This window comes from Solanum tuberosum, unplaced genomic scaffold (genome assembly GCF_000226075.1).
Source record: "Solanum tuberosum cultivar DM 1-3 516 R44 unplaced genomic scaffold, SolTub_3.0 scf00165, whole genome shotgun sequence".
Lineage (NCBI taxonomy): Eukaryota > Viridiplantae > Streptophyta > Magnoliopsida > Solanales > Solanaceae > Solanum > Solanum tuberosum.
This window is the reverse complement of record NW_006239090.1, coordinates 200,034-226,485: the sequence shown is the minus strand read 5'-3', so window position 1 is coordinate 226,485 and position 26,452 is coordinate 200,034. Positions and strand designations below refer to the sequence as shown.

The window sequence follows — 26,452 nt, the reverse complement described above, 5'->3', positions numbered from 1 at the left end:
ACATATGCAATATATATAAAGCTTGTAAAACAGTAGAAAACAACTTAGTTCGTTAAAGGAAATGCAATAACAAAATCAACTTTACTCATATAATAAAGTAATATCGTTTCTGTGGGAGTTTCTCTAATCGACAACCACTACTATGAGCCTAAGTCGTGATACATCGTCTTGCCCACGCTGCAAAATCTGTCCTATACTTTGCCGTCATATAGAACACTTAACTAAGTGGATCCACTAATCTATGCTAAAAGCTTCTTAAGGAGTCATCTAAAAAGTATGATCCTTTACTACCCATGATGGCTACATGATATATGGAGACGTGAGTTATCTTAACTCAAGCTCGTCCCAATATCGGTGCTCAATACTACTCCCAAAATATACTTAGCTCATATGTTTGTAAAAACAAAACTCTTTCTTTGGTTTTGAGATAATTACTCAAAAACTTAGCTTAAAAGCTCTCTTGGAAATCTCAGTTTCCTTTCTTGCTCAAATGTGAAAACATTTTTAACTCTTGGAAATACTTAGTTCCCGAATAATCTTTGAAGAATGAACTTTACTCTTACTCTTTACTGAAAACTAGTTCAAAGGCTCTTTTGGAAATCTTAGTTTACTTTCTTGTTTAAATGTGAAAATATTACTCTTTGGGAATACATAGTCCCGATATACTCTTTTGAAGAAATGCACTTCAAACTTTACTCTTTACTCAACTCAAAACTCAAGTCTTAAAACAAAGTTAAAACAGTTGTAAAAGACTTTTGGAAAATTTTTTGAACTTCTCTTAACTTGACTCTTGACTTCTCTTGACTTGACTCTTAACTTCTCTTGACTTGACTCTTAACTTTCCTTGAATTGAATTATGGATTCAAGGATTGTGATTTGTGATAGGAAAGATCTCATGATGTTTAGGAATGATTTGACAGAGCTAAACATGAGAAATGATCAAGAAATCACTGCTTGGAAACTAGTCCGCGATGCGGAGGTGTATTTAAATTTTGGTCGCGAAAATAACTTTTGAGGCAGAGAGGTTCGTGACCTCGCCGCGATGCGAAGGGAAAATTATACTTCTGAGGAACAGGTCCGCGACGCGAACCTGGTACCCAGTTTCTGCCCGACTTGTTCCTTCTTCATTTTCTAACTCTAATTTGCCTAAACTCGATTCTTTTTCTCAAATTCCCTTTAGTTTCAGATACCCAATATGTATACACAAGATTCTAACTGAAACAACTCAAGGAAACAACATTTTAACCTCAAGGAACTCCTCAATCTCAACCTAACTCAAGAACGAAGGCCAATTTCAAGAACACCATTCAAGATTCATCAACTTTCAACTTTCTAGAACAAACTTCGCTGAAATAACATGATTGGCGCGTGGGTCAACGAACTTAATGCTATGAAAGACTCACATACCTCGTAGGGATCACACCTTGACGAAATCCACGAGCCTAGCTTCAAGAACTTGACGATTCCTTGCTCCTTCTCCTATTCTTTTCTCTTCTCGCAAAACCCTAACTTGTTTCTCAAAAGCGTAAACTGAATCCAATCAGTTTAGACCCCAACTTAATTACCAAAAATGAAATTAATTAATTGAGTGGTGAAAAGACCATAATGCCCTTCTAAAATCCGGATTGATCTTTTCTTCTTTGAACAACCCAACTTCAAATGGGCATATCTCACTCATATGAACTCGAAATCGCGTAAACTCAACGGCGTTGGAAAGATTATTCCAAAATCTTTCCAAAGATATCTGGAAAGACACCTAACTCATCCTGAGGTAGGAGTTATGGTCATTTGAAGTTGACCAAAAAACTCAGACCTAACTTAACCAATTCTCCTGATATTTTATTATTTCCAAAAATCACTCTTTCTAATTCCAGCTCTTTCTAGTTCTTTCAATTTGCGAGATGTTACACATATTATTAATCAACAAAATAAATCCAAAAGGTCCAGCCCAAAATGGGCATCCACTAGCAAAACAAGAAAAGTAAAAGGAAAGAAAATCAAACAACCAAAAAAGGAAACAAATTAGGGCAAAATAAATATAGAAGCTACAAACGCGTTCTTCCCCTTTTCATCTGGGAAACTGAACGCCTCCTTTGACGAATTCCAGCTACTGATCTTCATTCTCCACACCGACGAAGCATAGAAAACATCAGTTACGTAGCTCAACTATCGGTATCAGAAAAGACGCTGGGCTAATTTCATCATAGGCGACCTCAAATCTCTTACACATGTGTTGTGACATATGACCCAACGGGAACATTCCTTGTCAATCTCATTGCCAACCGAATACTATGTAGGAGGTAACTTCCATCCTTTTTGTGTAGATAATCAAATCGGAAATTCTTAGAACATTGACGCAAAACTTTTTTAACCAAGCTATTTACTATATCACTTTTGATAGAATGAGATTCTGAAGATGCTGATACCACACATCAAAAGTTGCACAGTGAACAACCAGATCTAAAAGTTCTGCAATTTTTCAGGTAAACATACTATATACCTTCTCAAGACCATTGAATTAGTCCGGTTCTCAAGCCTTCAAGTAGTTGTATCTAAAACTAGGGGTTTGTTGTTTATATAAGAGAATCAATTTTGAACTTCTTGTGGTAGTTGTTGCAATGAATTATAGCTTATAGCACCCACACAACAAGTAATAAAATCGGCAATTTTATTGCCTTCTCGTAGTACATGATGCACTGTACTAACGCCTTTTGCCCTCCAAAACCTTATCCTGTCAATCTTCATCCTTAACTTCGAAGGAGTATTCCATGTACCCTCCACCATATTCAACAAAACTAATGAATCTGTCTCCAATCGTACAGGAACAAAATTGTTCCTCGTGCAATAGTCAATCACATTCCCCAAATCCACTCTTCTACGTATAAATTAGTGTTAACTTCAATTCTTATAACATAGCATAAATAAACTCCCCTTCATCACTTCTCATGCAAAAACCTAATGAACTTGGGTCTGGGTTACCTTTAGAGGCCCCATCCGAATTGCATTTAAACCATCCCTGTAGAGGAAACTCCTACTTAACCAATCTAAAATGAAGAACTCGCATATATTCTTCGAAGTACTGCACCATTTGTGGCCAGTTAATTGGTATATCCTTCAGCCGAGGATATGTCACATTTGCAAGCATATGAAGAATGTGGCTAATATCACTTACAACTCAATTATTTGTCATAAATCCTCCATTAGTAACCACATTTCTTCTTCTCATTAAATGCCACAAAATGATTTAAGGAGCAGATTGATACAATGACATAAGTTTTTCCCCACATTCAGCCTTCCACCATTCTGTAATAGCCTGATTGACCTGTATAAAAGGGCCTAACAACCCTACAGCCATAGTAAAGTTTCTCCAAATACTTTGTGCAACTTCACCAGTTAAAAAAATGTGTGACAGTCTCTTCTTGAAATTGTCGACAACATCTACACCTAGACTCCCCATGATGCCACAATGTCATCTATTGGTAGCTTTAGATTCCACAACCTCCAAATAAAAAAGAAAATTTTCATAGGAAGACCTTTTACCCAAAATTTCTTCCAAAACCATCTTTTCTGCTTTTTTGGTCTCTGAATTTCCCTAAAATTTCCTTTAGTAGATGGCATCCACCATGCTCTATCTTTGTCTTCCAAGCTCTCTCATATCATGAGATTCTTTGTCACATGTTCAGCAATTTGATTAGGCAAATGTTGATGTAGACTTTCCTAATTTTATTTTTCATTATCCATAAAAAAATTTACCTCCTTGTTTAGAAAAACATAATTTCAACCAAGAAGCCCAGATTAGATCTGCCCTCTTCCAAGTTGCTTCAAAAGAATTTTGAAAAATCTTGTGCAACTCATTCAAAGCGCATTTAGTAAGAGCTAAAGTTGATAAAAGATATATAGGCATGTTTTGCAACACATTTCTAATCAAAACAACTTTGCCACCAAAGGATAATAACTTACTCTTTCAGTTCTGCAACTTTCCTTTTACCTTTTTGATGATTTCATTATAGAATATCTTCTCTTTCTTCAATAAAATATTGGGCAGCCTAAATATATGAATGGGAACACACCTTTTTCCATTCCTATGACTAATCCCACCTGCTGCACCTTTTTCGGGGTGGCCCAGTGGTTTGGGCTTGGGACTTCCATGTTGGAGGTCTCAAGTTCGAAACCCCTTGCCAGCGAAAGCAAGGGGTTTGCCTTCTGGGTCGAGCTCGTCGCACTGGGCTTGCCTAGTGCGGGTTACCTCTCCTATGTGGTTTGCGAGCTATTGCATAGGAGCGGGGGTTTTATCATGTGCGCACCCAAAGGGTAGCGGCTGTGGGTTTTCCTTGTCATAAAAAAAATATCATGTTAATTTAGCATTTAATTCTAAATAGATTTTTTTAAAACAGAGAAAATACATTTATGTTTTGAGATTGTTTAAATTTTTTCACTAAACTGATAAAAATAACAAAAATACTTGTTCCTATAAGTTATTGTGCATGAAAAAAGAGAACCAAAAACACATTTATATCATGCTAAAAAAATTATGTTCATTAAGACAAATTATGCATATGTAGAACTTCATGTAATAGTGAGACATGCTTCTTAGCTCTAATTTTTATGTATGAGTGATAAATAAAAAATATTAATAAAAGAAGTCTTGTGAAATAAAAAGTAAGCACTTTAATCTTTGTTGATCAACTGACCTGAGATCTCCTCATATTTCCTCGGCACTTCCATAACAAGATCAAGAGATACTTTATCTGTTAAGGTGAATATTATAGTGTCATCTGCATAAGTCAAATGATTTAGCTTCTCACTCCATCTTGGTAAGCCATATCCCTTATACAAACTATTGTCAAACAAGGCATTCAGTGATGTGATCTGGACAACACTTTTGCGGTTAGTAAAGACAGAGTTGGGGATAAGGGATCTCCTTGCTTCACTCCCCTAGTAGAGTAAAAAAAATCCATGACTTTGCCCATTAAAAATAATAGAGTACCAGGTCTTTGCTATTAATCTTCATACCATGACAGTAAAAATCTCACTGAAACCCATCTTTCTTAGCACATTAGATAAATATAGTCAGGATACCCTATCATAAATCATGGTCATATCTAGTTTGATAACAACATTAGAAGCTTACCTCTTTTTCTTATATCAGTCAAAATCCCTTGAGTTAGCAACACATTCTGAATTATGCATCTTCCTTTTTGAAAATTCATCTTGAGTAGGAGATATGAACTTGGTTAGAATGTCTTTTATTCTTCCATGTACCACTCTAGAGATGGTCTTATTAATCAAATTTTTTAGGCTTATAGGCCTTAATCTGAAAATGAATTGACCAACTCCCTTTTACGTAGCAGTACCAGATTTGTATGTGTGATCGACTTGGGCAAGGTATCACTATTAAAAAGGCCTTTACTATCCTATAAACATCATAACCAACAATGTCCCAACATGATTGAAAGAAATTGACGTTCAAGCCATCAGGTCCACTTGCACTTGATCCCTCCAATTGGAAAATAGATTATTTTTCACCACCTCCATTAGTGGTATCATTAGAAACTTCTCATTATCCCCTGATTTACCAAATTTGGTATACATTCTAATAAAGAAAAATCAGATTCTTCTTCACCTAGTGTAAATTGATTTTTATAACAACTTATTGCCTCTTCAACCATTTGATCCTCTCTTTCAAGCCATACTCCTTCTGCATTTTAAATTCTCTTGATTTGAAGTCTTTTTCTTCTCCCATTTACTAGACTATGAAAAAATACGCAAATCATGTAATTTCAGCTTTCTGTCTCCAAAACTCCTCTTCATAGTGAACATACTTTTTCATTTCCGCATGAGCATGTTGTAGAATCATTCTATTAGCTGTTGTAGGCTCTTCCTCAAAGTTTTGTTCTTTAATTCTGACTACTTCTTCTCTGATTATTAGTTGCTTGAAAATATCCCCAAAAGTGTTTCTACTCCACTGATTCAATGCAACTTTTATCTTGTTCACCTTGTGCTTGAAAATTTAAAAAGGATGCCCTTCAAAATCAACGGTCTAATTGGGCAACTATATTTTAAAATTCAGAATGTTCTATCCAAAAATTTAAAGTTTTTTTAACTGTCTGATTATTATTTGATTTGTTTGGTCATCTCTCTTATTCTCCTTAAGAGAGTGAGCTATACTCCCTATGCCACATCGCTAAAAATAGTAAAAACTACTTGAATTTTGTAGTGTTAAGAGTTAATTACATCTTATTTCTATTCGTTTTCAAATTAAAAAAATCCCCAAAAATATAAGAATTTCGAATATATCACTCAACGTCTCGATACATCGTGTTCCGGTACATCGCGTAAAAGTGATGTATCCAAGAATCTAAGAGAGAGTGAGGAAAATATGATTTTTTGTAATTCTTTCAAATGGTAGGAAATTTTAAAGAATATGATAGGAAATTTAAAAAAATATAGTAAAATAAGAATTTTGTAATTGAAATTAAATATTAAATTCTTGAAAGTTAAAAGAGTAAAGAAATTGAGACGAAAAATATTTATAGATTAATGGGGAGTAAAAAATACTTAAAAATTAAAAATATGAGATTAGATTTTAGATTATTATTTTTTGTTGTTAGTGGGCCCACAACGGTCAAAAAATTGACAAACAAATTCTCGAAAAGTTCGTGCCTCCAATGGATATTCCGTTAGTCTTGGACCAGTTCGATCTGGGCTTCTACTGATTTGGGCCAATTTTGGATCGATCCGATCTGATCCGATTGACACACTTAGTTTGAATTATATAAATGACCATCAAAAGGCAAACTATTTAACTACAAAACGAAAAATTAAAATTACTTATTTGTGTGAGAGTTCTTGAGTTCTTTCAAGTATGTTTAATTTTCAGTTTCTTTATCTTTTTGGGCCACCAGTTACACTTGTGAAGTAATCTATGTGCGACATGTGAGTTTCTATGCGCTTTCATATGAAATCATTTTTTAGTCCTTTACAAAAAAAAAATTAATTTTATGTCCTTTTATAAAAATATCTTCATTTTTCTATACATAAGTGATCTGAAAAGAATATTTTCTTTTATTCAAATCCTAAGAAGACAAGAGATCTCATTTTGTTGTTTCCTTGTATGCTTCTACAAACACATTTTAAGACTTATATATGGGCAGATTCTATTTCTTTAAGTCTGTTTTTGTTTGAGCATTTTATTTTTTTTAACTATATGAAATTCATACAGAGAAGTAGTAGAAATTGCACAGATTTAAGTTTTAAAATGTGTTTGTAGAAGCATACAAGAAAACAACAAAATGAGACTTCTTGTCTCCTTACGATTTGAATAAAAGAAAATATTCTTTTTAGATCACTTATGTGTAGAAAAATGAAGATATCTTATAAAAGAACATAAAACTTAAAAAAATTGTAAATGACTAAAAAATGATTTCATATGATGAAAGTGCATAGAAACTCACAGGTCACACATAGATTACTTCACAAATGTAATTGGTGGCCCAAAAAAGATAAAGAAACTGAAAATTAAACATACTTGAAAGAGGAACTCAAGAACTCTCACACAAATCAGTAATTTTAATTTTTCGTCTTGTTGTTAAATATTTTGCCTTTTGATGGTCATTTATATAATTCAAACTAAAGGTGTGAATCGGACGGGATCAGGTCGATCCAAAATTGGCCCAAATCAGTAGAAGCCCAGATCAAACTGGTCCACTACTAAAGAAATAGGAAAAATTATCCGTCGAAGGCACGAACTTTTAGAGAATCTCTTTGTCAATTTTTTGACCGTTGTGGGGCCCACTAACAGCTAAAAAAAATCTAAAATCTAATCTAATATTTTTAACTTTTAAGTTTTTTCCAAAAAAAAAAACCGCCCCATTAATCTATAAAAAAAATTCCTCTCAATTTCTTTACTCTTTTAACTTTTAAGAATTTAATATTTAATTTCAACTTACTCAAAACTATTTAATTATCATTTCTCTATGATATCATTTATTAGTTACTCCATTACTTATTTTTATTGGTTATTAATTTATTATTTTTCTTAAAGTGCTATTAAGATTATTATTATTATTATAATATTACTTATATAACTTATTACTATTAGTTATTAGTTTATTGTTTCTGTGAAAATGTTAGCAAGATTATTATTACAGTATTACTTTTCAGTTATTACTTATTAGTTACTCCCTCCATTTCATATTAGTTGAATTTTTGAGGCATTTTTCATTTTTCAAATTAACTTAATTGTTCAATCTTCAAGACTATTTTTAAAATATTCTTCCAATTTTATCCTTCATGTGGATTTTCAATGTGATGATTTCAATAAATTTGATAATAATAAATAAGGGTAAAAATGGAAAACTATGTTCAATTTATGTCTTAATCTACTTTTCTTAAAGGGTGTGAAATACTTCAAAAATTCAACTAATATGGAATGGAGGGAGTATTATTATTCATTAATACTTAATACTTATTGGTTAATAGTTATTACTTTATTATTATTATTTTTATTTATTAGGTAACTCCATGATCAAAAGGATCAAGGATTAAATATTATTATTAGCTAATCAAGTGATATTATGTTACCATTCGAATCAAGTATTTATTCTTTTGCGAAAATTTGATATACTCGTTTCATTTATTTCTATTTTTTTAGTATTTTATATTTAATTTTAGTTATTTTAATTAAACTAGCACAATGAATTTGATGCAAAAAAGCTGAAAAGTTTGTTTGAGGTTGTAACGACCGGGTTCCGTCGTTATAGAAAAGCCAATGGGGGAAAATTTGGGGACGGAAAACCTTTTCATAGTATTTGGATTTTTTCCAACTTAGTCCAGATTTGGACGAAATCGGAGTCATTAAGGTGTAGGGAAATCTGGCATTAATCGGGTGATTTATTTATAATTTTGATTACATGAGGGGATAGATAACTCATTAAGGAATCCATACGACTTTACGGAATTGAATGCAAGCCACTTTGGCGCTGGGTTTTGTCCCTCTGGCGGGGTAAGGGTCGCCGTGGCGGGCTAGATGCGACTGAAAGTCGTAAATAAACCCCTAAACGACTTATTTTTGCACTTTTCAATTTTTAAAGCTAAGGAACGAACCCAGGAGACTCTTGAGAGTTTTCCACCATTCTTGAGGCTAAAGGTAAGATTTTCACTCCCCGAATCTGTTTTTCGATCCGTAGAGCGTAATAGAATGGGTAATTATCGATGGGGGAAGGTTTTGAATTAAAAACCATGATGGAAAAAGTCCTAATTTGGATACTTGGGATCATAGGTATGATCTAGGTGCCAAGCCCCAAAATCTAGGGGCGCAACTGGCTCCTAATGCCAGAACTCAGGCCCGAGTCGACCCTCCTGAACCATTTGCTACTAGCGCATGGCAGCCACACGCAATCAAGAAAATAAACAAGTATATCTCGGCTTAAAACTATGACATCGGCCAGTAAGGCCCCTGTCAACAGATCTATAAAAGAAATATCTATTCCCAAGAGTTTATATAAAAAAATAGCCAACTAGCACAGAAGTCCAGATTGGACCGTCGAGGCCACCACGATCTCTATACCAAAACTGAAAGCAGGTATATATCAAGACAATACATCAAATAGCTCACAAGCTTCAGCAAACCAACAAACTAGGCCAGCATGGTCATAACGTAGCTATACACCACACACACTAGTCTGCAAGCCTCTAAGAGTAGAAAAGATTGGCAGGACAGGGCCCAGCCTACCCATAAAAATATCTGCAACAAAAGCTAACAAACCTCCCAACTCTGGCAACTCCGGAGGAAAGGGGTTAGCCAACCAGATAGAAGTCAATCTTGCTGATGAGGAGGTCTACTGGGTCGTCTGTTGGGACCTGCATGCAGCACCCTCAGGCAATAGGGCATCAGTACAAAATAATGTACAGAGTATGAAAGGCTATAGACTAAATGAGCAAGTATCATAATATACCAAAAGCAATTAGGTAAGGAAATCAATATTTAGCTAAGCATGCTAACCCACTACTAGATCTAAAAAAATACAAAAATGATCAAACATCAACCTAACCAAGCCCCCATAAGCTCGGTAGGTACAAACAATATACCACCTACCTAGGCTCCCGTAAGCCCAGAAGGTGCCAAATCAATCTACATAACCCTATCGGTAGCCCCTTGTCTTTGTAAGAAGTCACATAGCCCTTTTTGGCAATGATATATCCCCGTAGGCAGCGCATGACCCTCTTAGGCAACAACATAGCTCTGTGGGCTGCACATAACCCTCTTTTGCATCAACATAGCCCTGTAGGCAACACATAGCCCTCTTTGGCGTCAAAATTGCCTCATAGGGAACACATAACACTCTTTGGCATCAATACAACCCCATAGAAAACACATAGCCCTCTTAGGCAATAACATAGTCCTATTAGACAACATCATAGCCCCATAGGCAGTTCATAGCTCAACCGCTAACCACAATAGCCCCAAGGGCGACAACAAACAATTGAATAAGCTAAAGGTGAGCAATTTAGCTATATATATATATATATATATATAGTTTCCAAGTCATTCCTAACTTAGGGTCATTCTTAACAGATTATGAGTCCCTATAATAGGGGTTTATAACCACTCAATCAGCCAACCACTCACAATTACATCTACAAGATCACCAACATTAACTACCATACTATATCATTCCCAAGCTCTAAGGAAATATGCCGAACGAAGGGAATAGCCTTAACATACCTTTTCCTTTATAATCTATGCTTAAAATACCTCTGTCCGCACCACTACAACACTAAATAAAAAGGTAAAATCAATTAGTAATTAAGGATAAAAAATACTACGACAATTCGACAATCAATACGGATTCCTATCGTAAATTACTATCCAATACCTAAGGTATCCGTAAACTGCTAAAAATATGGTTCATACCTTTCTTTACACGCCCATATCACTTGAATAAATCAAAACACTAAATAAATGCCTGCTGCCACAACCTCCACGGATCTACACCGCTCAATTCACCGTGAAAATTATACCAAAACGACGAGCTCGCGACGTAGGGCAATTTTTTATAAGGAGCCAAGAAGAGATCATGAACATACAAAGATGATTTGAGGAATAATTCTCTGATTTTCGTGGGTTTCTTATGAGTTGGAATGAAGAAAAATGAAGAAGATGTTATCTTATAAGCTTCCACCGACCTAGGGGACCCACCTCACATGCCTGCTTGCGCAGTCTTGCAAAAATGTGAATATCTCTTTATTGTGAAATCTTAGGAACAAACGATTTGATGTGTTGTAAACTAGACTCATAGCCCTTCGATTCGATAGGTCGTGGACCCCATAACTCTTTATAGATTGAGAGAAAACCTCTGAGACATTTGACCCAAATTTCAGAGAAATATTTAAAAAGGAACTTATGATAACTTTCGCCAACTTTTATTTTGCGACTTACCTAACTTCAACACTTAAAATATGACATACCACAACATTCTTAATTTATTACTCACCCTTTTTGTCTTTCCACGAAGGTACGAGTTAATTTAGATGTTTCGAAAAGTCGGGGTGTTACATCCTTACCCCCTTAGAAACATTCGTCCTCGAATGAAAAATCTGAGTCACGTGGTTAAGTCCTTAGGAGTTGGCCAAAATTTAGGCAAGTATCCTTTGTAAATGTGACTATCCAGGAACCTGAAACACAGAAATTCTAACTTAGGCATCTTACATGACGACATAAATAGCTAAGCATTATAGCTCTGCAATAACAGTGCGAGCAAAATACAACGACAACAACCATAATAATAAGCAATAATATAAAAATCAGATAGGTATCCTATCTCACTGCACTAATATAAACTAATATGCCATCACCTTGGGTATGAAACAAGTGAGGATATTTGGACCTCATGCCATCCTCAGCTTCCCAGGTCACCTATTCTCTATTCTTGTTTCTCCACAATACTTTAACTAAAGCCACCTCTTTGGTCCTCAATTTACGGACCTGTCGATCTAATATGGCAACTTGAGTTTCCTCGTAGGGACAACTCCTTTGTGATCTGAACATCCTCAACTGGGACAACCCGGGAAGGGTCTCCTATGCACTTCCGTAGCATCGATACATGGAAAACTGGATGACCAGATTCTATCCCTGAAGGCAATTCTAACTCATAAGCCACTCATCCTACCCTCCGAAGGATCTGGTATGGCCCAATGAATTTTGGACTAAGCTTTCCTTTCTTGCCAAATCTCATAACACCTTTCATAGACGAGACTTTAAAGAACACCAGTCATCGTTAGGCATCTTACATGACGACATAAATAGCTAAGCATTATAGCTCTGCAATAACAGTGCGAGCAAAATACAACGACAACAACCATAATAATAAGCAATAATATAAAAAATCAGATAGGTATCCTATCTCACTGCACTAATATAAACTAATATGCCATCACCTTGGGGTATGAAACAAGTGAGGATATTTGGACCTCATGCCATCCTCAGCTTCCCAGGTCACCTATTCTCTATTCTTGTTTCTCCACAATACTTTAACTAAAGCCACCTCTTTGGTCCTCAATTTACGGACCTGTCGATCTAATATGGCAACTTGAGTTTCCTCGTAGGACAACTCCTTTGTGATCTGAACATCCTCAACTGGGACAACCCGGGAAGGGTCTCCTATGCACTTCCGTAGCATCGATACATGGAAAACTGGATGACCAGATTCTATCCCTGAAGGCAATTCTAACTCATAAGCCACTCATCCTACCCTCCGAAGGATCTGGTATGGCCCAATGAATTTTGGACTAAGCTTTCCTTTCTTGCCAAATCTCATAACACCTTTCATAGACGAGACTTTAAAGAACACCAGTCATCGACACAAAACTCTAAGTCCCTTCGTCGCACATCTGAGTATGACTTCTGTCGGCTTTGAGATATTAGCAACCTCTCCCGAATGATCTTAACCTGCTCCACTGTCTGTTGTACTAAATCAGGTCCAATCAACCCTGACTCACCTACCTCAAACCATCCAATGGGGGATAACATTTTAGACCATACAAAACCTCATAAGGTGCCATCCCGATGCTAGAATGATAACTATTATTGTATGCGAACACAATAAGAGGTAAGTGGTCATCCTAACTTCCATTAAAGTCCAGCATGCATGCCCGTAGCATGTCCTCAAGTGTTAAAATGGTGCGTTCAGCTTGGCTATCTGTCTGAGGGTGAAAGGCGGTACTGAGATTAACTTGCGTCCCTAATCCTTTCTGGAAAGACTTCCAAAAGTTAGCAGTAAATTATGCTCCTCTATCCGAGATAATAGATATTGGGACGCCGTGCAACCAAACAATCTCTCGGATGTAAAGCCCTGCATAATCTTCAGCTGTGAAAGTAGTCTTGACTAGTAAGAAGTGGGTTGATTTTGTTAGTCTGTCAACAATTACCCAAATAGAGTCAAACTTACGACGTGATCGAGCTAACCCTATAATAAAGTCCATATTAATTGCTTCCCACTTCCATAAAGGAATGGCTATCTTTTGGACTAGCCCAGCGGGCTTTTGGGTTTCAACCTTCACTTGTTGGCAGTTAGGACACTATGCCACAAACTCAGCAACGTCCTTCTTCATCTCGTGCCACCAATAGATCTCCTTAATATCATGGTACATTTTCATCGAACCAGGGTGAATAGAATAACGGGAATGATGTGCCTCTTCCATAATCTAATGTCGAAGCCCTGCAACATCCGGAACACACAATCGATCGCTATATCTGAGGACTCCATCTCCTTCTATATCAAATGCTAAATACTGTTAATCCTGAGCCTTGGCTCTGAGCTGCTCTAAGCTAGGATCCTCATGTTGACGTGTTTTTACCTCTACAACTAGAGATGATACGGCTGTGTCCTGAATTGCGACCCCACTATCATCTACCTCTAACAATTTGACTCCCACGCTAGCTAACTGATGTAGCTCTCGCGCTACCTCACGTTTCTGAACACCTAAATAGGATAAACTACCCATAGATCTTCGACTGAAGGCATCGGCTACCACATTTCGCCTTTTCCTGGATGATATAAATATCCACGTAGTAGTCTTTCAGTAACTCAAGCCACCGACGTTGTCGCAGATTTAACTCCTTTTGTCTAAAGATATATTGAAGGCTCTTATGATCTGTGAAGATGTCAACATGAACGCCATACAAATAGTATCTCCAGATCTTTAACGCATGGACAACTGCAGCCAACTCTAAGTAGTGGTCGGATAATTCTTCTGATGTTTCCTCAGCTGCCTTGAAGCATATGCGATAACCTTACCATGTTACATTAGAACACATCCCAACCCAACACTAGAAGCATTGCAGTACACCGCATAGCCCTCTTAACCCTCTAGCAATGCTAGAACTGGTGCTGATGTCAACCTGTCATTCAACTCCTGGAAACTATGCTCGCAAGCCTCAGTCCATTGGAACTTAGCTGCTTTTTGAGTCAGCTTCAATAGTGGTGCTGAAAGTGAAGAAAACTCCTCTACAAACCTTCTGTATTACCCAGCTAATCCTAAGAAACTACAAACCTTAGTCGGAGTCATGGGTCTAGGCTAAGTCTTTACAGCCTCAATCTTTTGTGTATCAACCATAATGCCTGCATCTGGTACAATATGGCCTAGGAAAGCCACAGAGCTCAACCAGAACTCATACTTAGAGAACTTTGCGTAAAGTTCCTGCTCTCGAAGAACCTGAAGGACTGCTCGCAAATGATCTGCCTGCTCTTTTTTGAATGCTAATAGACCAAAATAACATCAATAAATACAATCACAAACATATCTAGATACGGATGAATATACTATTCATCAGGTCCATAAAAACTGCCGGGGCATTGATCAATCCAAAAGACATAACTAAAAACTCAAAATGCCCATATCTAGTTCTAAAAGTTGTCTTCGGAACATCTTTCTCTTGAACTCGTACCTGATGGTACCCTGCTCTCAAATCAACCTTCGATAAGTACTTAGCACCTTGTAATTAATCAAACAAGTCATCGATCCTCGGAAGGGGATAGCTGTTCTTTATAGTAGCCTTGTTCAGCTGTCGATAATCGATACACATCCTCAGCGAGCCATCTTTTTTTCTCACAAATAATACTGGTGCACCCCATGATGAAACACTGGCCTACTGGCCTGATAAATCCTTTATCAAGCAAATCTTTCAGCTGATCATTCAACTCCTTCAGCTCAGCAGGAGCCATTTTATATGGAGGGATAGATATGTGTTGTGTACCTAGTAGAATATCGATAGAAAAATCAATTTCCTATTCTGGAGGGATACCAGGAAGCTCGTCTGGAAATATATCTAGAAACTCATTAACTACCGGAATAGACTGAAGAGTCGGTGGTTTTGCATCTATATCATGAACGCGAACAAAATGATAAATACAACCCTTAGTAATCATCCTCCTCGCTTTAAGATAGGAAATAAACCTACCTTTCTGTGTTGTTGTATCGCATTTCCATTCCAGAATTGCCTCTCTTAGAAAGTTGACTCTAACATTTTTTGTCCGACACTTAACATAAGCATAACAAGACGCTAACCAGTCCATACCCATAATGACGTCAAAATCGACCATCTCTAACTCTACCAGGTCTACAGAGGTCTGACAGTCGATAATTTCTACCGTGCAACCTCGATAGACTCTCCTGCAATAATAGACTCATCAATTGGTGTAGATACAATAAAGGGTTAATTTAATGACTCTTTTACTATACACAACTTCCCCGTAATAAATGGGGTAACATAAGATAGAGTAGATCCAGGATCTATCAAAGCATAAACACAATGAGAGAAAACAATTAATGCACCTATCACAACATCTGGTGATGACTCTGAGACCTGTCGGCCGGTTAGTGAATATGTACGGTTCTGGCCACTACCAGAACTAGATGCTTCCTCTCTACCTCCGCATTTGCCTCTACCTACTGAAGTTTAGGGTCCACGCCCTGTAGGCTGTGCTGAGGAGGAGGAACCTACTACTGACCCGGTCGACTGACCTATACCACCCTGACCTATGGTCGGGAAATTCCTCCACATATGCCCCTGCTATCCACAAGAATAAAAACCTGTGGAACCATTCCTGCACTTCCCGAAATGCATCCTACCGTAAGTAGCGCAACGCGGTGGTGCTGTCCTAGCCTGGCCTGAACCCCTCTGCTGCTGAGAGCCTGATGCTTGTGAACCCTCACCTAGGCTTGACTGTCCCTGGAACTACTGTGGTGGAGCTCTAGGTGGCCTACTAGAATATTAGGGTCTGGGAGCACCCTAAAAATCTCCCGGTGAACCAGCAGGCCTATTCTTTTTTTGTCTCTCTATTGACCCTCTCACTCATATAATGTAGATGTCGGCGATCCTCTATTACTTGTGCAAAGGCCAGAATTCGCAAGATATCCATATTATCATTTAGTGCAGCGGTAGAACAAGTGCCGATATAGTCTGAGTCAAGCCCTCCCACAAATCTACGCACCCTATCGTGCATCGTATCAACAAATGTTGGTGCATATCTAGCCAATGAATCAAATCTCAGCATGTACACTCAGACACTCATGTTGTTGTTATACCCCATTTTAACTCAAAGTCAAAATGTGTACAACATATTGGTGATTTCCAAATTATTCACAAACTTGAGAAGTCGCCACCTAATTATTATGGTGAATTAGGGCACCTATAACGATTAAAGTCTATCGTCTAAAGTTAACTTCATTTTAAGGTATGCTAAACATGAGATTCTAGGTAAGAGTTGTAGTTATCCTAAAGGGAAGGGGTAAGTCATCTTTTAAGATTCGTTAAAGACGGTTACCGGTCAAACTTAGGTTAATTAATTAAACTAAAAATTAGTGCTAAAGAATTTGAAAAAATCATAAGTTGGAAAACATTTTAACATTAAAAAAAAACTCTTTTATATTTTGAAAGAATTAACTTGCATTTTTCTTTTTTGAAAACAATAGATAATCACTTGTTAAGAATGACAATTGTTTGTACAAAATTTGATACCAAAATGTATACTAAAGAAATATGTTTGTCCATGAAGTTAATATGCATGCCTTTAAAAAGCATTGTTTACACCTTGAAATCGATAACACATTCTACACTTGAAAGACTCTTTCGACTTTAAAAAAAATGACAGAGCTTTTCTAAAACAAAATCATTTGTTTAAAGTAACTTTATTTTATTCAAAATTTATTGCTAAAGATCTGAAAATAATAATGATAAAAATATTTGTTTTTTGCAGAAGCATTGTAAGGAATTAAAAACTCCTTTAAGACATTTGTTGTCAAAAAAAAAAAAATCATTGAAAAGTTTACCGATGTCAAAATTTATTGCTAAAGATCTGAAAATAATAATGATAAAAATATTTGTTTTTTGCAGAAGCATTGTAAGGAATTAAAAACTCCTTTAAGACATTTGTTGTCAAAAAAAAAAAATCAATGAAAAGCTTACCAATTTTCAACCAAAGAAAAACTTAAAAGCCTAATGGAGACATTTGACATCCTTAAAAGTTCTTTCTTTTTTATGACCGACACTAAAGACTTGCAAAAACCAAAAAAAAAAACTCTCTGTTAACGAAAAAATAACCCACGACAAGCAATCAAGGAGCAACAAATATCACATGACAAATGCTCACAAATGTCACTTAAGGTAAAGCGAACAAAAGATGACTAAAAATTATAAAAGAACACTTTTCCAGATTTCCTTGTTGGATGAGTTTTGAGGATGTAAGAGGCACAAAAATGTGAGAGGATGTCGTTTTTAATGTCTAATGGCGGTGAGAGTCTTTCATGAAGACTCCATGTAGCTCCTATTGCGGGGTAATGAATGGACGCTTGCGGTCGCCAAATCACACTCAAACTCAACTACGCTTAGGTTCGAGATTTTCGCAAAGAGAGTTGAATACTTTGAGCTTTTAGAAAATCAAATTAATGCAAAGGAAAACTAAAGTTTCAAGAGAAGAAGTCGTCATTCGCTGTGCAGGGATGAAGAAAATTTATTAAGAAAATTTCCGCAAACAAAAATCGTCTACCCCAAAATGATTGAAAGAGCAAGTATTTTTTCAAAACTTAAAGCTTCTAGGCTTAGCATTTGGGCGGGATTTTTTCCAGAATAGAGTCAAGAGACCCGTTTGAATTTGAACGTTGCGATTTGGATGGGCTTGGTCCTTCATGTGATTGACAAGATTGTATCACGAAAATAGGGTAGCTAAACTCGGCTCTATGATTAAAGAATAGTGGAGTTTGTTGAAAAGAGGAAAAGGATAGAAAGTAGAGGAAGAGGCGGAGGTGATCTGCTGCTACGCTTGCTACTGTAGGGTTTAAAAAGAAGTTTAGGCTGGTGCTAAATTTTCTTTGTGGGCTGATCTGAAAGTTCCGTTGGGCCATATTTTGGAGCGGATTTGGGCTCGTTTTTCTGGCCAATTTTGGGCTGAATTGGAAGGTCTTTTCTCTTCTTTCTTTGTATTATTTTGGGCTTCTAACTTAATAATTAATACAATATATATTATGATATGATAACAACTAAAAATTTACATGATAAAAATATCGCTAATATATATACAAAATATTGACTTATAATTAACTTAATAAGTACGAAACTAGAAATAAGGTGACGACAATTGATTATTTAAGAAAAGAGGTGTAAAAAGTGATAATAATCATTTCAACAATAAAACCTATAATTTTAGTAGATAAATAGTCGTAATAGTAAAAATAGTTGTGAAAAAGTTCATTTGATACATTATTAATTTAGAAGCTCGAAAATGATAAATTAGAAGAAAGGAGGGTCAAAATTGGGTGTCAACAACTTGTCCCTCTTTGACCAAAGATGATGTAAGAGTTTTTGGGCAAAGAAGTTGACGTAGAAGCCAATTTTGTCCCGAACAACAAATACGACCTTAGGAGAGCATGAGACAATATGAGCATGGGATAACTGATGAGGTAGAGGATTTTGAGAACAACGTAGTCGCAAGCTTACAACAGTTTCCCCAATATTGAATTATGATGTTACTAGGTATTGTGATCGAGAAGAGTATTTGGGAGTGGAGTCGAGCAGAGTTCGAGGTGGACCTTTGATCTTTGTTGGAAAGCTAAACTTTCCCAAAAAATTGCCCCAGTTCACTGCTTAGATAAGGTTCCACATTGCATTGTGTCCCTTGTTGCTGCATGTAGATTGTGCTTTCTGCCAAATCTTTACAAAATTGTTAGGAAATTATATAAAGCTTGAAATATATATAAAAAAAACATCTTATGAAAAATGTCATAAGAAAGATGCGTCATTTCTGAATTAATATTCAAGATGCGATTAATAGAGTATATTGCATTTTCTTGAATCATAAATAATTGCTTCAGATTATGCGGCTGCAAAGTCTCGTTAGTAAAAGAGACATATATATATGTAACTTAATTTTTCAAGAAATTTAAAATGCTTGCAGTGCATAATAAAAATAATTAAGACATTGCGCAATATCTCCTTAGAGACTGCTAAGCTTTCAAGAAATTTAAAAGATAGCATGCATTGCTCATATGTATAAAATGAATAATTAAGGCATTACAAGATGTCTCATTAGAGACTAATATGCTTTTCAAGAAATTTAAAAGATAGCATGCAGTGCATATCTATATTTAAAAATAAATAAATAATTAGAGCATTGCGAGATGCCTCATTAGACACAGATGAGATTAAAATGTCTTATTGGAGGGCAGACTAACCCAACATGTCCTATTTGAGGGCAGTTGAACTCGATATCTTCTATTTTAGGGTGAATGAACCCAAAGTATCCTATTTTAGGGTGGAAGGACCCAATGTATCCTATTTTACGGTGGAAGAACCCAATGTATCCTATTTTAGGGTGGAAGAACCCGATATATCCTATTTTAGGGTGGAAGAACCTGTTATATCCTATTAGAGGGTGGAAGAACCCGATATATCCTATTTTAGGGTGGAAGAACCTGATATATCTTATTTTCAGGTGGAAGAACCCGATATATCCTTTTAGAGGGCGGAAGAACCCGATGTATCCTATTAGAGGGTGGAAAAACCCGATATATCCTATTGGAGGGTGGAAGAACCCGATGTATCCTATTTGAGGGTCGAAGAATCCAATATGTCCTATTTTAGGGTGGACTAACCCAATATATGGTATTTGAGGGTGGTAGAACTCGATATATCCTATTAGAGGGTGGAAAACCCCAACATATCCTATTAGAGGGTGGAAGAACCCGATATATCCTATTAGAGGGTGGAAAAAGCCAATATGCGGTGCAAACTTACAAATATAAATTTTGGTGCAATGCGATGAGCTTGGTGCGATTTCTTTGCGGTAACAAACATTCAGAATCTAGTATGAAGAACTTGTTGCAGTGCCTTTGCAGTATTGAATAATTAAGGTACGGTGCCTAGTGCAATACTTCGCAATAATGCATATGTTGCCCATAACTTAGGAGCTTCAATTTCAATGAAAGTTTGCTGCTTATAAATTCTGCACTCAAAGAAAAATTATGAATTTCAAATTTGATTCTAGTTGATGTTGCACCATCTGAATCTTGCAAATTTTGTCTTGATGTTGAGCCTTGTGGTGTTATCATTCAAGGATAACAAAAATTCAACCTCTACATTACTCAAAGAAAACTTGTTAGTATAAAAGAAAATGGCCTTGCATTGAACCATGAAGCTTTTGCTTTGAATCTGCATTTCTTGTTGCTATGGCATTGAAGCGACTTGATGATGTGGATATGGCTTGTGATCTCAACTTCTGCCTTTTCAAATAATTATAGGCCATCTATAAAGTTGTCCCAGTCTTTTCTCTTGGGAGAGAATGGAATTTTATTATGTTGAGATCGAACCCAGAATAGGCGCCTACTTATCCCGCTATTAACAGGAATCAGGTCATACATAGTTCATTACAAAAGGGTAGAAAGGATTGTAAAAGGGTATATATTTCTTAAAAAGGAAAAGTTGCAGAGATAATGTCTTTGTTAGTCTTCTTGACTAGTTGCATGCTTTCTTTTCAACTGCTTTGGTGCCAATTTCAATGGATCACCCTTAACAACAATTGTGCTTATGATATTGCCATTACTGGTTGAAGGATATATTTGTAGCTTTATCTTGCCACTTTCAATCATGCTTTGAATCTTGAATTTTATGGCAGGACAACCTTCTGTATCATGTCCCTGAATGTTCGAGTGGTAAGCACAATTCTTGGTGGATCAAAGTGTTTAGGTGTATACTCAGGAATGAATCCTTTTCTTGATTGCAGATGCCCATTTGCTCTCAATCTCTCAAATAGATGCATATGGCTCAACCAAAGGAGTGAAGGAGAAATGTTTCACCTTCTTCTGGTGGTCACAAGCTAGATTGTGTTTGGTGCAACTGTTGTTTGCAAGGATGGTGGAGACGTGCATTGCAGTAGTTGGAAGTAGCATGAGATTGCAAAAATTGATCACTTGGATAGCATTGCAGCTGTTCCATAGTCATGAAAATTGGGTTGTTTTCTCTCATCAGATTTACAAGTATTTTCGCTTGGAAGGTTTGTTGGACAACTTTTGTTGCTGAGTTGCTTACAATTCTTCCTCCTTGAATATTATTTTCTATAACATCTCGCACCTAGAAACGACTATAAAGAGTTTAAAATATGAAAATATTGATTTTTGGAAAGAATAAGGAAAGCTGAAAATTTTGTCTAAGTTAAGAAAGTGAGTTTTGGCCATTTTCAAACGGCCATAACTCCTAGCTCAGGATGAGTTAGGAGCAGATCTTGATATGGTTGGAAATCCCTTGTAGAGATCTTTCCAACGCAGCCAAGTTTGTGCGATTTTGACAACGTATGAGTGAGTTATGCCCTTCAGAAGTTGGGCTGTTGGATTGAGGAAAGTCCAAATCTGGATTTAAGGAAGGGCAAACTAGTCTTTTCTCTAATTAATTTCCTAATTTATTTTTAGGGGTTTATTGGGGTAAAAACAGAACTTAATTCAGTTTTGGAAATTAGAATACGCTTAGGGCTTGGAGAAAAGAGAAAAGAAGAAAGGGAGAAAAGCCAAGATTTCGCCAAGAACGTCAAGCGTTTGGAGTGGAATTCGTCGGGCACGTCCCCTGTAAAAGTATGTGAGATCTTTTCGTGTTGGGTTAGTTCACCCACACACCACTTGTTTCAATTCAGTGATTTGGTGTTGTTTACTTGTTAAGAAGTGAAGTTCTTGAAGAACATTGTTGAATTCTTGTTGGTTGATTGTGATTGCCTATTGTTGATTTAACTCGTGTTTTCGGGTTGTTTTTCGAGTTAAATCTATTGGGTATTGAGGGTACTAATGTGTAACGACCCGAGAGCACCCCCTAGTCGTAACATGGCGTACTCGACCCCGAATGGATCTCATACAAGCCACATAGTCATTCATTGCATTCAATAATGAAAATGGTGCAGAAGCAAAAACTAATTTAAAACCCAAACATTCAAACTTCATTAAAACAACTTTAAAAAGACATAGCGGAAGTCTAAGTCTCACATGGCCATCTTAGACACAATCTCAAAACATAATTAGGGACACAACCCCTTACAATCAAAACAATAACTAAAAGTGTCCATTACATGAACAAAAGAAACTTAAAAGTCTTGTCCTCGAATCCATGAGGACATACTAAGTCTTGGAGGAAGGCAATCCAACACTTCAAACTAGCTAGGAGGAATCACTTGCCGGAACCTACACTTGTAGTAAAAATATGAAGAATATGGATTAGTACACAGAAATGTACTAAGTATGATGACTATGCAAAACATGCCTAAAAAAGGACTTTTTGGTTAGAAACCATGCATTATGCCACTTTTCGAAATATCATGAACAATTGCATAAAAGACATACAAGACAAGCCTAATCATCATATAAGTCACAATACCACACTTTAACAATATCAACATGAAAACCTTCACCTTTACCTTGGACCTTCACCTCAAGCAACCCTTATGCTATACCTTGTGCAATGGATGGATAGCGTCCCATACCACCATCCATACTAGTACCACATTTAGGTCACCTAAAGTAAACTCATCATTCCTTTCTTTTCACCTTTGCACAATATTCATACAAAAGCGATATATCATTTAATAAGGTATAACAAGGGAAAATAATTCATAATATAACCCAAGTATAGCATGCATAACAAATTAAGCATTTGAGAGCCAACATTCTTTAATAACCTTATCTAGGGCACATTCATGTCACAGTCATTAGGATTTAGAGAAACTCACTATGACCCTCTCCAAGCCTACTCGTGCAATGTATAGGTAGCATCCCATACTACTACCTACACTTCGTAGAACCTGTCAAGAAACCATAATGAAATCTCACATGATGGGAAGTAAGCATTAACCGACATAGACCATGAGAGCTTGTCATGGAATCCGGTGTCATAAGTCCCCACACCGTAAAGAGGTGGTCTACTTGCCTAAGGAAGACCGGTATATAGCTTAATGGATCCACTAGCTACCTATGCGGGCACATAGTTTATGGGATAAGGTAGACGATCATTGAAACTCATGCCTAACCATTGGGGGAGTTTCCATCTAACCAAATCCGCTCGGTGCTTAGCCTACATTCCCATAGAATAGTTCATTACTTTGACATCATCACACATGAAAGGGTGCCATAAGCCTACCGATTCAAGGTACATTTAGGAAAGCTCATTAACTCCACTTGAAAGGGTGCCATGGGCCTGCCGATTCAAGTCTCATCATTAACCTTTATGGAAAGGTGCCATAGGCCTACCGAATCCAAGGTTCATTACTTATCATTAATGGAAGGGTGCCATTAGCCTACCGATCCAAGGATTCAACAATCAACAATATAATCATTTATACAAGAAAAGGATGCACAAGTTCTACCAATTCGAGACATACAATATATATTGAAGAATCTTTCATATCCTATCATCAACATTCATGAGTGTCAAATTGAGAAAAAACCTTTCAATAATAACACATTTATAGTCATAACATGATCTCATTAGCTCCATTGAATTCCCATTCATACAATGTCATGATAACACTTCAATTTCTCATACTATGCCTTCAAGGACATGGTCACAATGTACATAACAAGTAAACACCTCCACCTTTCAAGTGGATCAACCTCAAGTTAACAATTCTAATTCAACAAGTAGCTTCTCATATCTTTTCCTTCAAGGCCATAAACTTCACATACCAATATACCAACAATACACCATAAGGTAAGCATGGTAATGACATACTTCAACAATCTAAAGCCATTTAAACAAGTTCTATTCATATACCCCCACTTCATAAAGGCACAAACTAGGAATAGAGAGAAATTATGGGTTCATAGAGTATTTTCATCTTAAATCACCAATACAACAACAATATAACAACAAGATGCCATTAGAAGCCTTTTAAAACCATTTGGTGAAAGAACCCATGAGATTGAGTAAAACCCTAGGTTTTCATAAACTTGAAATCTTTAAAAGTTTACTTTTAAGTTGACTCTAGGGTGAAAGCTAACCCTAGATGAATGGTCACCATACCTTTGTTAAGACTTCCTAAGAAATTTAATGAAGAAATCCTTGAATCCAAAACCCTAGCTCCCACTCCTTCTTCTACCTTGAGTTAGAGAGAAATATAGAGAGAGAGAACTTTGGGATTTGATTTGGGGAAAAATAATAAGTGAGTGACTTGTTTAAAAAACTTAAAACCTTATATAATTATCATGTAAATCATTTAAAACAACCCCACATAATAAAACAATTAAAATGAAATTACCAAAAACCCCCAACTTGAGGCTACCCGTCAGGGACCACGCCCATCTAAACGGGTCGTGAGGGGCACCACGGCTCGTTGTGGTGCCCGTGATCCTTGAGGTAGTGTGCCTCCCATCCTTGCCAAGCCCTCCAAGACCAAGACAAGTCCACGGAAGCTCCCACGATCCGTGGTTCACACCACGAGTCGTGGTGAAGCTCGTGGTCATGGGGCAGCGCCTAGGCAAAGTTGCCTTGCCTCCCTTGAGCCTAAGTGAACTCCAAGTTCGCTTTCACGGACCGTCTAGGGCACTACGGCTCGTGGTGGTGCCCGTGAACTAAGGGACAGTATCTCCCTCAACTTGCAACATCTCCCACCAAGTTAAGGCAAACCCTACGATCCTTCCCACGGCCCGTGGTCATTACCACGAGTCGTGAAGTGGCTCGTGAAGGGGTGCCTTGGCTTGGCACCAAACTTGAGCATGCTGCCTTGTCACCACGGGTCATGAAGACCCTCGTGGTCTAGGGAGGCAGTAGTTAGGACTAGTTTTAGGTAGCCTAGGTTCCCAAACCATGGCCTACACCTAAAACCCTTAGCACTTGCCCTTAACTCATGACATTAACCCCACAGTAAGGCTCTAGTTTAACCTATCATTTTCCGAGTCTTTACATAATGGTCCTAAGTGTTTGGGGAAAGAACCATAGAAGTTTAGAGGGTTTTACAGATGAAAAACGAAGGAGAAAAATTGGAGTTTGCTGGGCAAGGGGTTGGGGCGCCGCGCCTCTCAGAGCGGTCCACTTCAGAGTCTGAAGTTTGGCCTCTGAGGCGACGCGCCAGCTAGAGCGCCACAACTTCACCTCTGAAGTTTGTGCTCTAGCACCCCACGCCTCTCAGAGCGCCAAGGACACCAGTGCACCCCATCCCTCCCCCATCTTTTCGTACTTGTTCCTAAGCGATGTACCTATGTTTTCTAAGTTGATTCCAACACTCTAAGGTACATTTAAATATAATGAAATCATCCATAAACATGAGATCATGAACCTTGAATCCATAATCCAATTCAAAGGAAAGTTAAGATCAAAGTCAAAGAAGTTAAGAGTCAAGTCTAGAAGTTAAGAAGCAAGTCAAAGAAAAGTTTCTTAAAGTTTTCAAAGAGTCTTTAACAATGTTTTAAATTCATTTTAAGACTCAAGTTTTCAAGTTAAGGAAAGAGTAAAGAGTGGAGTTCATTCCTCCAAAAAGCTATTAGGGAACTAAGTATTCCCAAAGAAGTTTATAAATATTTTCACATTGAGCAAGAAAGGGGAACATCGATTTCAAGAGAGCTTTTAAGCTAAGTTTTGAGCAATTACCTCAATTCAAAGAAAGAGTTTTGTTTTTACAAACATACGAGTTAAGTATATTTTTGGAGTAGTATTGAGCACCGATACGCGGATGCGAGTTCATATTAGCTCAAGTCTCCATAAACCATGTAGTCATCATGGGTAGTAAAGGATCATACTTTTAGATGACACCTTAAGATGCTTTTAGCATAGACTAGTGGATCCACTAAGTTAAACGTTCTATATGACGGCAAAGTATAGGAAAGTTCTGGCAGCGTGGGCAAGACGTTATATCACCACTTAGGCTCATAGTGGTGGTTGTCGGTTAGATAGTCTCCCACAAAAGTTATATTACTTTATATATATATATAT

At 36.9% G+C, this 26,452-nt stretch overlaps 1 long non-coding RNA gene across 2 annotated transcripts in view; it reads left to right on the top strand.

Moving 5' to 3' along the window:
- The first annotated feature begins 2,025 nt into the window (after positions 1-2,025).
- LOC107061765 (uncharacterized) overlaps positions 2,026-26,452 on the top strand; it is a 24,578-nt gene continuing 151 nt past the window's right edge. Inside the window, exons 1-4 of one of the 2 annotated variants that reach the window (XR_001474191.1) lie at positions 2,026-2,300; positions 2,402-2,483; positions 21,168-21,204; positions 21,276-21,545. This is a non-coding gene — a long non-coding RNA (uncharacterized lncRNA). The remainder of the gene's footprint in view (positions 2,301-2,401; positions 2,484-21,167; positions 21,205-21,275; positions 21,546-26,452) is intronic. The other variant, XR_001474192.1, reaches the window with a different exon arrangement.